Below are 16,919 nucleotides of genomic sequence, written 5' to 3' on the forward strand. Positions count from 1 at the left end.
CTGTTAGTAGGGTTAAATTTAGAATCAAGAACATTTATTTCACAGCTAAGCCTTTTTCAAAGAAAATACCTTGCAGAAATACCTGAAATTCATTCTAAAATATGCTGTCATTAGTACAGTTCTCCCAACCAAGTATTTGCACACACAATGCCAATTTAACTTATCTATCTATTTATGTGCTAGGTGACACAGATCAGACTACCTTGCAGCTATTTTGATTAATTGACCATCTGAAAACAATATGTCCAAAATATTTACACTGTGCAAATCTGTAAAATGCTTGACACATTTAGGCAATCAGTTGCTTCTTTCTTTAATCATTTCCAGATCCCACCTGGCATTGTATCATGGTGGAATAGGGTGGAACTGACAGGGAATTTCCTGTTTTCAGAACAGCATCCATTTCAAGCAGTCAAGTTTTGATGAAGAGCCCTTCTCCTCTGCCCACTGTTGTACCTGACAGACTCACAGACTTCTCACAACAGATGAATGTCGAGGCCACCAGTAAACACTGACCAAGGGCACAGGACTGTCAAACTAAGGGCGTTTGTGCTATTAGTTATCATGCCCTAACACTAGCAGAGTTTTAGTACATAACTGTATTTTCACCTATAGTTTCCTACCAAGAAAAGCACAGTTCAAAGTTCGGATACTTCATTCAATCCAGGATGCTGCACACAATTGTAGTATGAATAAATAATACAGAACACTTACTATGATAAAATGGTCTTGTTAAAAATCAGAGTTTTGGAAAAAAACGAATTAACTTGAACACAAGTAGTCCAGGAGGGAATTGTCTTCATTCAGCTCAGCTTTAATGACCACTGATGCCCACATTTAACCTGAACACCCAATGAAACTTCGAATATTTTAAGCTGTCATTTTCTAAAATCTCTAAACACACTCACTCTACCAGGTTTTTAAGTTATTTTCTCACTGTTTTACCTAAAGGTCTGTAATATGATATAGAGCAAAACTGAAGAGTGAATAAAATTTGACATGTTGACATCAGTGAATCACAGAAGGGAATGGACAGCATAAATAGAGAAAATTAAATGCTTAAAGAAGCTAAGCAGATTGTGAGGAATGGTCACTGGAAATTCCAGTAGAATTTACCAGTTCAGAAAGAGGGCAAAGCCTAAACCTTCCCTACTCTAAGTTTAATGACCATATTTCTAACTTTTATTCAAATGTTATTAGTGACAGATACAAAAATAATGTAGGAAAAATAGTTAAACAATAATTTCTGTAATACTTTTTGTGCATCCAAATGTTCATTAAATGCAGCTGCTACAAAAGGGAAGCTATGTACCATATGTAGAACAAATGAGAACTGATTACTAAACAAATGAATGTTAAAAGATAAAGAGTGAACAGATTAACAGCTGTTTATGGGATGTATTTTATGGAGTCAGCAGCAGCAATTCTGCAGTAAAAGTTGCATTAGATCTGCACTTATCACATCTTAAAATCTGTATTTCATGCACTAATGATTTCATTTTTACTTCAGATCTGGTGTGATAACTCCTTGTAGCACAACTGACTCTCCTACTAATTTTTTTTTTTTTCATCCAACACTCACAAATGTGAAAACATTACCTTCTAGAGGCAATGTGTATTCTTTTCAAATTTAAACTTCATGCATGTGCCTAGACTGCATTAGACACTTGGCCTTTGAATTTGTATTTATATAACACTGTACTTTATATCTGAGCTAATTCTTAGGAGTTCTGACAATATGAAATGAATGATGTGCCTAAATTTATCAGCTATTTGTTTTGCTGCCTTGTCAGGAGTGCTCAAAGCATGATGTGAGGGAACATGGGGAGCAGCAAGAGTATGGGATAGGTTTGGGGTGGGATGGCACTGTGGGAGTAAAGAGAGGAGGGGCACAGCTAATGTGGGTAAGCTAGGAGAATCAAGGAATTGAGACAGGGAATGTGGGCGTTAATAGGATATATATATACACATCCTACAGATGAAAAAGCTTGTGTAGGTTCAGATGCCTATGTGCTGAAACTATTGTGCAAAGTGGTATTCTGGCACTGTTGCCTTGGTTCTCTGGAGCATGAACAATGTAGGGTGCCTTGGGGAGCATTTTAAACACTTGCAGATACCTCAGCTTGTTTTTTGTCATGTATTGTCTGCTCTCATCTATTTGTAATTTAATGTCACCCAATAGCTCTTGTGATGCAATTAGATGAACCCCAAATTAATATCAGAGACACCAAAAATTATGCTGAATTCCCCATTATCTCTTCAAAGAAAATATACTACCTTTTTATTATAGAAAGCATAATAAAAGATAAAAATTTGGGGTTTCCCAAAATTTGGACATTTTCAAAAATGCCTTCACCATTCAAGACTGAAAAAGCAAAAAGGAATGAACATTTTTTCCCCAATAAAAGTGTACTATCTCTGTCAAGGAGATGGCTCAGCAGAACATTGCCTCCAATAGACAGTGCTGAATCTAACACTGCTAGCAGGGGAGGTACATGCTAAATTTAAGACAAGTGAAACGTACAGTTAACTTTGAAATGATGTTCATTGTCTTTCAAAAGCATTATTTACATAAATGTTAATCATTTTTACATGACACAGGCAAGATTTTACAAAATTATTAAAAATCCATTATTATATGTCCCCAAATTATTGAAGACTTTGAAGGTTCTACTCAATTCATGACACTGCCAGAAGACCTTGAATTCCAGCAAAAAGTTTCTAAAAATTAGTTTTGTATAAAGTGTTCTCAGGGTGGACAGTCCAGAATGAAGTAACCAATACCACTATAGCTTTGGAAGACTCAAATCTGCAGTCCTTTTTGGCATACCAACTGTGAATAATATCTATAAAAATGTTATGGACAGCATATGAATTTGGTGTTGTAGATTGGCTTACTTTAGAGCTTCATAATGAGTAATTATGGTTGAACTTTCTCACACATAAGCAAGACTTTCAAATAATTTCATTTTCCTAGCGTTAAATGGACAGCAAAGGGAATCTATAGTTTGAATACTACCTCCATCTATATTAAAACAGGTTGATCAGGTTCAATAGTGTATTTTGAAACCTCAGTGGGTCTTTGGACATAATCCATTAAACAAAAAAACTCTGCAGCAGACAAACGGGTGGGTGACACAAAAAACATTCTGACCAAGGGATTGAGAGATAGGTATCAGAGAGCCAAAAGCGACTTGTACAATGTTTTACCAAGTACCAGCACAAGGGGGTGCTTTGAAACAAGCAATACTTAACTAAGCTATCAAGGAAAAGCTATAGGTTTAAGTATAATTAATATGTGCATAAGCTTTTTGGTATTTCAGTGCTATTTTCTTTGTTCTGCTCCCGTAGACAAATACAGAATACTTATCTTGAAGACACTGTCATGAATCACTACATGATTTGGTGATTCTACAAAGCTCCAATAGAGCTAAGGTGGCAGAGTTAGTAAGAGTAAAGTTTTGAATTAGTAGTATCGGTCCAGTCCGAACAGGGTACCTTCCAGGACTTAACTCAGAAATGCAAGAGTGGAGTACAAGGAAATTGCAGGGAACATGAAACGTTTTTCCTGACCAATAGTGGGTCACTGAAAAGAATAAACTCTATGATTATGTTGATAATGGAGATGGTTTTGGTACCAATACTGCATCCTTCAGTCATGCTGAGCATCAGTCAGACATGTAAGCAGCTAAAGGACTTTTCTGAGGCTTTCTTCAGTGTGTTGTTTCCTACCATTAAGGTCAGCCAGTGTTGTATGCATATTGTAGGTTACTTAATGCATCTGTAACCATTTCATATATATGGCAGCTGTCATGCACTGGTATTTTATCATCTCAGTTTGGACTTGAGAAGGGATTGAGGAGGCAGATCTCTAGGCCATTCCCACTTACCGTGCTTGAACTCATGGCGTGCATGGTCTGGGAGGGCATGATGAAAATAATGTGAATATAGGCTCCCAGAGCTGCCCTAATGCAGAAGGCACTCACACCCATGGGAGCAAACCTAGTTAGAAGCATTATGTGAAGCATGCAGTGTGGTACTGGGTCCTTGGGACTGACTGCTTCACGCCACAGATTTGCTTCTATTGCACTGCACTAAACATAGGTCGTGTCCCAACCTGTAATCAAATCTTGTTCCACTGAATACATTAGATTCAAAGGAAAAGATGTTTTACTGAGTTAGTTGATTTAAGAGCTACAAATTGTGCCCTTTATGCAAAGATATCCTTACTTAGCCTTACACAAAATGCTTGGAGAGGTACAGGCCTTGGGTCTAAAACTGACATTCCCATCAGGCGATCTAAAATTATCAAATGCCTCAGAGGACATTTGACTCCAGAGGAAAGACAGTAGAGGGTAGTCACAAAATGTGTAACAGAATCAAAGTGCTGCAGTCTATAAAAGAGAATAAAACCCTTCATCCTAATAATTTTCCTCTCTTTCTGTGTGTAATGTCACAGGAAATTTCATTAACTTAAAAAAAGAATCTAAAGAGAGAGAAGGTCAAGAAAAAAAAAATGAAGAGAGGAGCTGAATTAAAAAGTGAGGACTTCCATACCAAAAATGCTGTCCAGCGATAACTTGCAATTAAGCAATTAAGTGGCCCCATTTAAACTGTGATAGCAAAGGACTATCAGATGATGGCAGATCCCATATTATTGTACAAAGGAGGCCCATGGCATGTTGCAATTGATACATATTAATAATCTATGTTTCAGAGGGGGCCTGCTACTGAACCAGAAGATGCAACTGTCACATGGTTTGTTTGTGAAGCACATCACATTAGGCTAAATCTCTGGTAGCCTGAACATGAGAGCACTGGCAGTTTTTATTTATTAAACTGTACTTTTTTTTTTTTTTTTTTTTTTTTTTTTTTTCCCACTTACTGCTTCTTATCTGGAAGGAAAAATAATATATAGCCATACTCAGACTTTCTGTATAGCAACTCACCAGGTGCCCATTCTGGGAACCAATCTGACTTTCATTAAAAGTTCCTTAAAAAAAAGAAAATGTACTAAGAGAAAGGTAATACTACTACTCATAGCAGAAGGAATACAGAGGTGATCAATGCATAGGAGGGGAAATGCTGATACATGGTAGAATGATTTGTAAAGGAAGCAGGGAAAAACTGCAAATACATACTTAAAAATAATGATTTAAATGCTAACCTTCGCATTTATACAGCTACATTTCCTCCCCTAACACTTGTATATGAATCCTTGCTTTAACAGCATCTTAGCAAAAAACTGTTTTCACTTAAATTTATCTCAGATTTTTTATGTGGTTCAAGATAATGGCTATGACCCATCACTAGAAGAAACCTCTACTAAATATCTTAACAAATGCTCTCATGCTGCATTTCCCCTTTTCTATTTTCTGAGCAATGTGCTGTTACATAATACTATCTCTATGAATAGTTTATGGAAGTTACTGAGGCTTTAACTGAGATAAGAGATATGCGTTTTGACAGTGAAAGTTCCCTATGTGCAAAACAGTTTGTGAAAATGTACTGATTACATGGGCTTCACCCACTGAATACACTTATGCCTATAGCTTCTTTGTTAGATATTCTCATGTGAAATTATTCTGACTTCTTATGGTTAAACATTCATGTTTTTGCAAATAAACTGACATTGAATTTAGCAGTAATCCTAGACATTGCTATAAATTTAGCTGAGGAGCTTGGGTCACTCAAACACCACGTGTACCAACTGCGTGTTCCCTAAGCTGGAAGTCAAAATACATAAAATGACTAAAATATTAACCTGAAGGTGAACCCACACCTATTATTGGAATTTTCAGGTCACTTGAATTTATTATTGGTAGTATTACTTCACCTTTTAGGATGCATGACAGTTGTACATTGTGGTAAAACACATTTACCGAACAGTGTATCTTCTTCCTGCAGAGCAGAACTATTTTTGTCTCTGTTGCTCTCCCTCTCTCCCTCTTTCCTACATATTTTGCTCCCTCTCGCCCTCAGCTACTCACTGCTCAGTCTCATCAGCTCCTCTGCTCCTTGTCTCTTGAGGTACATGGCAGAGAAGGTAAGGCCAGGGAGTCTCCAGGTGAGACAGGATGGTGAGGGAGCAAAGCTGCTGAGATGTCTCCTTGATGGAAGTACCTCAGAGAGATCACAAAGGCTTTCAAGCTCAAGTGTCAGGTTTCATATGAATAAATACTAAAACAAAAATAGCTCCTCTGTTAACCAGACTACCTCCTCTCAATCTCAAAATGAAATAGAATAAAAGCAAAATAGAGTTAAAACAGATTTCCCCTTTGCTGCCTGTGTTGCTACTGGTCTGAGCCACTCTCCCAGGCTTGCCTTCAGCTCAGCCACAATTGGATGTAGTCCTTGGGAACCACAACATGGTGCTGTCACCTCCCATCGTTCCACAGCTCCCACTGGTTGCTTCCTCCCCCTTCCTTGGGAAAATACAGCCATTTCGCCCATCACCCTCTGCATGAGACCCATATCCCCATTGCCTCCAGCGTGTCCCCCCCAGCTGGCATGCAGCTGACCAGAGGAGAAACCAGCAGCCTAACCCCCTCCTGCACAGCATGTCCCTTGTGAAGGGCTGCAGCATTGGCCAATGTGACAAACAGACAAGCCTCACCTGTCCAGCAAAGACTCTAGGTCACTTGCTACAGAAAATGGAGTAGGGAAAGAAAAAACCTTGGTGGAAGATGCTTTCTAATCAAGTGGATAGTATTTTTAGACTGATGCTTCCTATCAGTTCATTATATCTGCTGCCATAAAGCTTTTAACATAAAATAAATGAATTCAGGCTCTAGATAATTGCCAGAGAAAGCACTAAACACACTCAGCAGCTGGGGAAGATGAAGAAAGCTGGAGCCTCAAACTGGACCTGGAAGCCAGACAGGTTTGCTGAAGGCGTTCCAAAAACTGTGTATGCACCAACACCAGCTGAGGCCAAATACTTCCCTGAGAAGGCACAAATCAACTCATGGGGCTAATATTCAACACTGACAAACAAATCTGTAGAAGCTTGAGATGACTGTTTTCTATCATGTGGACAATGACATTTTGTGGTTAAAGAGCATTTGACTTTTCCTGTGACACACTGCGTGTTGCACTTCAAATTTTGATTGATAGTTTGAAGGAAAAGAACAGTAAAAAAGTCGTGCGACTGCTTCTGACTTCAAACAAGAATTCACTAATAGACAAAATACTCTAGTCATATCAATCTCAAGACTCAGAAATCAAGAGAATAAGACTCAAAAGTAATGAAATTGATGGAAAAAATCAATTATGCTTATGTATATTTGATTTTCTTAGCTGATTTCATTGCATGCAATGAACACTGTTTTTGTTTCATTTTCCTTTTTTTTTTTTTTTTTTGGAGTACTTGGGTATGTATTTGTGTCACTTTTTCAAGGCTTTCCCTGCAAATGAGAAGCAGGGTTGTATTTCATTTTTCAAAAGAGGAATCACATATCTTTCATACCACAATTAGTCATGCATAGTACATGTTCGATGTTAGAAGTTTCAAAATTATATAAAAAATCTATTGCCAACAAAGGAAATGCTATGAGGGTATAATGTCATCTTAAAAAATAATAATAAAAAATCTATGATTTCTGACAATATGAAATTATAGAAACTATCTGTCTTTATACCAATGGTCTGTTAACACATAGAAATGTTACATGCAGGTATAAATGAGAACAGCTACAAATAACAGAATTGTCTACCATTGGAGTTATACACTAAGTTCCTAAGTAATTATCAGTTTTATTCCTTACTGAGATTTAATATTCATTTAGAAGGTCACAAATAAAAATGCTTCAGTTATAGCATCTTTCATAGGTAGGTCACAAACTGTCTTATAAATGAGGTAGGTAATATGTGAACTGCAGAGATACAGACATTAAGGCACAGACAATAAAATGACTTCGGATAGCATCATATAGAAGACACTGTAGGTGCATCAATCTACATTACTGACTAGTGTCGTGCACAGGGAGCAACAGCAGATTCATCTGCTGTGTGTTTCGTTCACATGTCCTCATTCACATGTCCTCGTTCCAGCAGTGGAGCTCATGTCAGGAGCAGGTCCTATGCATGCACCTGGCAGCTGTGGGGAGCGATGTGCTAGAGGATGCCACGTGCCCTTTGCAAGAGAGGCACACCAGAGAGTGGCCTGGGGCACAACATCAGCCTCGGGATTCACCTCAAGCACCACCCTGGAGCGTGTGGCCCCCAGTTCCCTAGAACACAACACAAACTCACAACTACAAGGAAGCCCTCCAGCACACTAAATCACTAGTGCCTCACACCGTGTGTGACACAACAGGTGCCCTCAGTCTCTGCTCCAGGCTCTCAGAGCTGCAACCTTTCCAGCATATCTCACTGGCATGTCACCTCCTCTGGTACCTGGAGCTTGACTGCACTGTTAGATCATCTCTTCCACCTCGCTTCTTCTCAAGCAGCAAGCCAGAGGACTACTTCGAGGTTTTCTGCATGGCTAGTCCATAAAAAACACTGAAGCTGCTGGAAAGAAAGGTACACAGTACTTTCCACCCAGCCTTGGAGCAGCTCTTGCTAGCAGGGAAGCGCGATGACATGAAATTGCTCCAGGACTGCAGGGTGTCTGGGCCCTTAAAACTCTATTTTATTTATAACTATATAGCTGTAACATAAACATAGAGACTGAAATTTCATTTGTCACAATGTACTACTTTGAAAATAGATTTTAATTTCTTATTGAAAACTTTAAAACCAATATTTTTTCCTGACTCCTGCCATTTTATTATCCAGACAGCAATATGTCCAGAATCCATACACTCAGAGAAAGCACCAAAGTATGGGATATCAAGTGGTAAGCAGACTTTACTCACTTCTCATCCATACCAAACTGATGACTTTACCCATTGAAACAATCCTCCTGTTCCTCAGCTTTGTTGCTAGTTCAGATTTTCATTTGTCACCTTTTAAAGATTCCCTTCACGAGGATGACAGTGAAGTTTTCAGTGAAATTTACTACCTTTCCATGTTTAGTAAGAACAAAATGTCAAAATGCAAAGTATTTCTAACTTGTAAATAAGCAAACTCTTTCTGTTTATAAAAATATGACACAATTTCCCTTAGGACATGATCTTTTGCCTCTATCCATCACACAGCCTGGTAGAGCTGTATTATTGACTTTGAACAGATGCTAAGCAGGTTCATATATCTGTTTTTATCAAGCCCTTGAACAGGCCTGGGACTTGTTTTTCCCCCTCAGATATACATGTGTAAGATTAAGACAGGTTAAAAAGACTCATTCACAGCGTAGAATGTACTACCTCTACATATATATACATATATGTATGTACACATATATGCCATCTGCCATCCACTTATTCAAGAAACATATGCATTCTGCAGTCAAGAATCATGGAAATGGTTTATTTCTAAAATTGATTAATACTTTCAGATATAAAAGCCTTTGCTGTTGTTTTTTATTTTTTGTAAATCACTTCAGCAAGAAAACATTTGCATACTTAAGCAAAATAAGTAGTGAGAAAGGCTAATTTCTAATAGGTTTGGGAACTTTTTCATATCTTCAATGTCCAGAATGATTAAAAAAAATTAATTTCATACCTGTAGTTCTGAAGAATCAATTATAAAAACAATCAAGAACAAACCCAAACCAATCTTCTTCTTCCACAGAGAATTAAAGCTTTGTTTTTAAATATACTTTTTTTTTTCTCTGTATGCTAGGCCACTTGCAATATGTAAGCAGTAATTGCTAGTCTGAGAAACCATATTTTCTTCTGTGACAAGAATGTATCTATAAAAACACATTTCTTTTGCTGGGCAATAGTGTATACCCAATGAAATTAACTGAATGCCTGCATTTTGTGATCTGTTATTTTAAATGTACAGATATAACTTTGAACAAGATTATTTCATTAAATATTATCATTATTAATAGACACTCATTTGTGTGTGGGTAGGGCCTAAAGGCACTGACTCAGAAGAAATGCCTCACTGGATTAGGCAGCGCACACAGATGAAATAAGAAGGCAGTCTGGCCTGAGAGGCTTTGCAGCTTAAGGTTCCAAGCCTGTGGCGGGTACGTGGGCATCTCGGTTCAACCAATTGCTCACAAGGGCCAGGACCTTAACCACGCATCAGCCTATAAGAATGCACCAGGCTTGTACACTGTCAGCTACAGTCCATCCAAGCACATCACGCAGCACACTGCTGTGCACAGCCGTTGCTAAATAAACATTTTTATTGTCTCAACAAGATCCTCCTAGGATCCTGTCCACCTACAACATGAATGCCCCCTTTCTGGGTAGCACCCAGCCAGCCAGCCAGCCTGGCACCTCCATAGCTTGCCATTGCATTGGCCAAGGTTGCGGCTAAGACTGGGCCCTGAACAAATGGCACTGAAAACCAAGAGACACTTTTCATCTGGGACCCTCCAAAATGAGTGCCTGAGCTAGCTGCATTCTCAAGGCAGAAGCAGTTAGTACCAGACAACCCAGGTTTCATAGAATCATAGAATATACCAAGTTGGAAGGGCCCCACAGGGATTATTGAGTCCAACTCCTGGCTCTAAATGCATTGTCCAAATGCTGCTTGAACTCTGGCAGGCTCAGTGCCATGAATACTGCTGTGGGGAACCTGTCCCAGTGCCCGACCACACTCTCGGTGAAGAACCTTTTCATAACACCCAGCCTGAACCATCCCTGTTGCACATTCATACTGTTAAGGACCAGGTTTCAACTGTGGCCCTTTCTGGTCTTCCAGATTAAGTTGCAAATCAAGACAGAAATTGTTCTCCAGACACTAAGGCACCTATGAAAACAGTTGGCAGAGGGCAGCTTGTAATACGAATGCCCCAAATAAAAATATGGTATATTTAATAGCATTTCAACACAGTCTAGTCTGTGTCTCCACTCTTTTCCAGAAGGTGTTTCCAGTGCTTGAGACCCTGACGCACCTCAGGCATAGGCTCACATTAGAACTGATTTTGGAGATCATCCAGGACGGGTGCAATTCCACACCCTGTCTGGCCCTGCTCACCCTGGTGGGACTAAGTGAGGCTGGCTGTGGCTGTGTTTGATTTTTCCATGGGACAAGGTTGTGCTGGATATGTGGGAAAGCATTCCTGGCAGGCACCTCTGTCATTGGCAAGGCACTCCCATGCAGCTCTGCAAAGGGCAGAGAGCAAACCAGCCATTCTGTAGATTTCTTGGGAATGTTGGTCCCAAACTTTCCCCATGCATTCTTGCTAGAAAATTTTCACAATCTCTACCTATTAGGCAGTGTTGCTGGTCAGGATATTTGTATCAGCTTTGCAAATCTGGAGAGAGCTGGTACCAACAGCCCAGCCAACCCAAGCCTTGGGATGACAACAGAGAGCCATTGCCACTGCACTCCTCACCTGTGCCTCAACAAGCACCATGTAAGATAACTCCCTTCAGTCCTTCCTGGCTGAGCCAACCTCCCAGGAAAACACTGCTGACATGAATATGCACAACAGCTTTTGCAGAAGTCTGTTCTACCAGCACATGGCTATCCATATGAAGATGTGTATCAGAAAGTATTATTAAGATACAGTTTGGTGGAACCTGTAGGTTATTAGACACTTATAAAATAAAATAAAATAAATAATAATAATAAAAAAAGATTGTTTAATTTCATTATTCACTGACAGTATATAACTCAAGTCTATTAGGCAAAATGGTTTCACCTGCTATTTAAAAAAATATAGACTTTGATCTTTCTCTTGAAATGTTCAGTTTTATTTTAAAAGACTGATCAGAGAATCTAAATATGGGTTGAGCACTTGACTGGTATTTCGACCTCCTTTATTTTGCAAGAAGCTATCCAGGCTGCAACCCACATATCAGGAGTAGCCTTCGTAGGAAGAAATCTATTTTCGAGATACAGTTAAGGTTAATAGCCATGTTGCTCTTCTTTTTCAGAAGCTCATTTAGCAGCACTATTATGATGAGGATGATGATGATTGATTACTAGCTTCTGCCTTTTTGCACAAAAAGCACCATTCCTGATTGGCTAACTAGCAATGTGGTAATGGTCATTAACTTTGTTGCAGGAACCACTGCCAAAGTGATAAATAGATTTGGTTTACATTAGCTACCAGCCTAAAAGCATCGTTTGACCTCATTAATAGCTCTAATCAAATCTGGAGTTATGCTCCCTAAGAAGGAAGGCTATCTTTTTTAGGATGTCAACTCAGAGTCTTTTTATTCTGGTCTCCATAAATACAAAAGTTGAAATTTCGTTCCACTGAGGTAAGGTCACAGTCCTCTCCAAAACGCATTGTTTAAATGCTATACTGTCATTTTGCCCTTACTTTTTGTTCGGTCTGAGACAAGTTAAAGTTGTTCTTAGCAGGAATTGAAAGTTACCTACAGCTGTTATTTTTGCCAGGCTCAGGAAAGGTGCTTTTCTTAGAAAAGTGGTCAGTTTGCTGGAGGAAACTAGAACACAACTTTTGTTTGTACGTTTGGAATTTCATGTTACTGTCTTGAAATCTGCAGCAAACCCACATGACTAACGTATGGATATAGTTTTTCAGGTCTGTGGGAGGAAAGAGTTGGAAACTGCATTTTGATCTCTTAATCCAGATTTCCTTCATACTATCTGCAAATTGTTTCTTGTATACTATATCTTCTGTAAAGCACAAGTACAACATACCCATCACTGATGCTGTGCTTCTGACTTTGCAATCTAGCAATGTTATAAGTTATTAATTTAGCAAGCCTGGAATATGTTTTCTCTCATGTTGTGCTTCAGTCTTCTGCTAATTAGCCTGAATAATAAATTCACACAAGCTTCAATCAGCTCCTATATCCAGCTAGGCTACGAATATACGTTACAGCTGCAACCCTAAATTGACAATATTAGTTTAGGGGGATGATGTGGATCTGAAAAGAGCCTAGAAAGGATCGTTTTTTAAGCACACACACATACCATCCTGCAGGACAGCATAAAACATGTGCATCTAGTGTGGATTAAAGCAGGCATTTTGCCCAATGCTTACTTTGTCCTGTTAATATCACTGGATATTATCAACAACTACTATCAGTTTGTCTCATAAGATAGCGACTCTCCCTAAAAATCTGATCCAAGTACTTTTATCTGATTTATTTATTTATTTATTTATTTTAACTGGACAAAAGTAGAGGTGAAATATGACAGTGTAAGCTTTGGCGAGCAGGAACCATTAAAAAGACCCTTTTCCTCAATGCCTGTGTTCTGTTTGGTGATTGCTTCTTCTAAAATTTAGCAATGTGGAGAACAGGAACAGGAAAACTTTCTCCCCTCTCAGTGTGGCCTATATTTTGAATTATTTTGTACACATCGTCGTGATTTCAACATAAGTTAAAAGTACTATCAACCATTATAGCTTCCAGCTTGATGAAGAAATTTAGTCTAAGTCTCTCCAGTTCCTGGAGGAGCACTCCGACTTTCAGATCAATATATAAGAAGTAGAGAGCTGTGCTACCGGTGTATCAGAAGACTCGGCCTTTTTCCATTCCTATCCCCCTAAAAGGGCTGCTGGCATCTGTCTTTCAGAGGGGAATTTTCATTTCCCTGTGTTAAGTGGACAAATGAACCAGTTGCTGCTCTGAGAAACCCTCCATCTTAACCCCTGCATCTGGCTTGCTGCTGGACAGGCTTTTCATTGTTCTGAGACCCCATGACTCCCACCTGTGCTGAGTTTGAAGTCCAGCCATGTAACACTGAATGCAGGCTGCAAGCTGTTCTTAAATTATGTCAGTCTCTCCTTTTTTTTTTTTTTTTTTTTTTTTTTTTTTTTTTTTCTTTCCCCTGGATATGACAGAAAGAAATAAATCCCCTCTTTCAGTATCAGAGTCCACCTTTGATGAACTGCACTAGGTGTCAGTTTTGCCTTACACTGCTCAAATGAAAACCAGACACATTCTAGGCACTTACATCCCTTATGGGATCTAATTGAACAAGCTCCACTGACAGAATGAGCATCCTCTTCCTCTGTCTCCTGACGTAGTGTCCTATTGACACTGAGTGTGCTCAGCACAGATTGATCCTGCAGGTACATCCAAGCCAGACTTTCTCCACTAGGTGAAGCATCCCTGTAAAGGCATATTGAAAACTCACTGCTGAAATGTTACCACCTTCTTCTATTCATTGGGAAGAAAACAGGAATCAGAGCCTTACACCAGCTCTGAAAATCAATTATTCAACATTCTTGTCTGACTTTTGCTTCAGTAAATGATCATCACTGACGCAAAAGTTCTATAGGAAACTTGGATCTATAGTCCTGTCCTCTGGATGACAGAACTCCAAGTTCATTGTGTTTTTATCTTTGAAGTGCCTTCTGAATGACAAGTTGCTAATTGGCATAAAGGGAGATAAGTATTATTTTCCTTTTAAAGAAGGAAAGCCAGGAGAAAATGACCTGTGACTTGCTTTAGGGATTTCAAAGAATGTCACTAAAATCTGAGCATAGTCAACCTAACCCCATGCCTAGAGTACATTTCTCTTCTGAGACTGGAATATTTTCAGTCTAGTAATATTTTGTTCCTCGTATTTATAGTCAGCCTTAGTAGCTGCTCTAGATGGCACATTTTCTTATTGCTATTTAACAATTCCTGCATCCCCTCCTTGCTCAAAGTGCATCCCGTTTATTAAAAACATTTAATTAAATTACATTATTCTCATTGGAATCATTTCATTGTTACTGATCAAAAAGGCTGAAAAATTATCAACTCTTAAAATTAAAAGTACATACCAGAGTTCTTACTTCCGTCCCTGTTTAAACAGAATACAGCATGCAGTGATTAATCTGAAGCTTGGCCAAAATGGAGAAATAAAAATGAAAAGGGAATGCTATATCTAAACATAGGAAAATAATCTCTGCTGGAATTAGAAATGAGGGTAAAAGAATCATTCTTGAAGCCAATGCCCGTGGTCTTGGTGACTTTTCCCCAGTGAGGCTTTTGCCCCAAGTTTCCAGTTTCTCTCGCAAGTATTCTGTCATTAACTAAAGAAGCATCTGTGCTTTCTCCTGATAATAAAAACTTTGCAATAGCTAATCGACAATTGTTTCAAACCTGTAGCATCACGAGTAATGAACAATTAATCCTCTGTCTCCTCAGAACTGAGTTAAGCTCAGAATAGAAAGGGAAAGGCAGCAAAAGAAAATGGGCTCTGTGAAGCATGAAGAAATAAAAATGAAAAGATCATAAAGAAAACAAACATTAAGGGTAGAAGAGCAATCAATAAAGTCCAAAGCTCGCAAGATTGTTTTGGAAAATAAGCACTCTAAAGGAATTTAAATGAGTACAAATGGAATTCACAGAAAGATTTATTTAAGAGTGAATTAATTCTTCAGTGCAATACCCTTTTTTCTTCCCCTGCATGATTTTCTTTTAAGCTACTTCACTTTCTGTGTATGGTGCCACACAGCAATAACAACACAAATTATATAAGTTCTTCCACAGTGATTATTCCAGCAGGCAAATGGTTAACACACTAAAATAAATGCAAATGAGATGGTGGTTTGTTATTGGCTGAAAGTGCCTCAAAACAGACTAATAGTGATACATAGATGCAACTTTGCATCTGTAGTCTAATTAAAACTAATCTAATTAAATATGGTGCATCTGTAAAGCAGCTTGAGCACTGCAGATAACACACAGAATTCCTTTTATAGTTGGAAAAAGCTACCAAGAGGCAGTGTCTGCCATTTTACTTTATTTGGAACTACTTTAATAGCAGGTGAGTAATCAGCAAATAAATTCTATGTAGCTGCTTTGGAATTGTTCATTCACAGAAGCAGAAGCAGTGATAATGTATCCACAGATACATTACTACAGCAATGGAGGCCACATTGACAGGGGGAGGTAATGGCCTTTCATTAGACAAAATGATACAGCTTGAAAACAGAAAAAAGCTTCAAGCCATAAGTCATCCTTCAGCCTTACTTATTAAGGCAGAACTCAACTACAAAAAAACACTTTTGCAGATGTGTTATGTTACTGACATGAGCTGTCCACAGCAAAATCAGGCATGATCAAAACCTTGTCTTGTCAGGAGATTTCTTTCAAAACATTCTTACAACAGAATCACTTTTTTTTCCCCTTCTTTTTTCCTGGCAAATAAACATTCCACAGGCTCTGCGTTCAGTATGAAAAATTAAAGCCCACAACTGAAATTCTGCCATAAGCAACTTTAGCATTAAGAATTAAAATGGCCATGAGGAAATAAAATAATGTATATGACCCTCCACCCAACACACACTCTACAAGCTCTGAGAGCAATGTACAAGAATGAATAGTTCACCTTTCTTCTTTCCCCCCACAAAATTTTAGGCAAGACATTTAAGGTTAAAAAACTGTCTTAAAAATGCTCAAACCAGATGTCAAGAATGAAAAGAAGGTCAGGAGGGCAAATCTTTACAAAAAGTTAGTCACAAAATATTTCCATAAGGTATTATAGTAGACAAAGACACTTTGCATGTTTCCCCCTTAGAGAAATAGCCCAGACTGTCTTGATCTTCTTCTGTGAAGATCTTATTGTACCTTTGAATAGCTGTGTTTGTAGATAGCTACAGGTATGAAGGCATTGAGTGTAAAAATGGATGTGCACAAGTCTGAATCCACTCAGATATAGGGGCTTTCTAGATCTCATTGTTTTTCTTCTTTTTCTCTTTCTCAAGCCTCACCAGACTGCTAAAATGGTGAATTCCGGTATGTGTGATAGGGAGGGCCCTATGTTTCTGGGAAACTCAGGAAACACTTAGTGTTAGAGCAAGGTTCATGGAATGAGAGCATGCAGTAATTATACTGTAGATAGGACACTCTCCTAAAATGCCAGCAAAGTGACTCTTTGTACTGTTTTCAATGTAATATTCACTTAAAAAAAAAAAAAAAAAAAAGGAAATAGGC

At 38.5% G+C, this 16,919-nt stretch overlaps 1 protein-coding gene across 2 annotated transcripts in view; it reads right to left on the reverse strand.

Annotated features, from left to right (window-relative positions):
• SYT1 (synaptotagmin 1) overlaps positions 1–16,919 on the reverse strand; it is a gene marked incomplete at both ends in the record, with an annotated part of 127,651 nt that overhangs the window by 93,313 nt on the left and 17,419 nt on the right. The window lies entirely within an intron of this gene.

The sequence above is a fragment of the Netta rufina genome (assembly GCF_964035555.1).
Source record: "Netta rufina genome assembly, chromosome: 1".
In the NCBI taxonomy this organism is placed as follows: domain Eukaryota; kingdom Metazoa; phylum Chordata; class Aves; order Anseriformes; family Anatidae; genus Netta; species Netta rufina.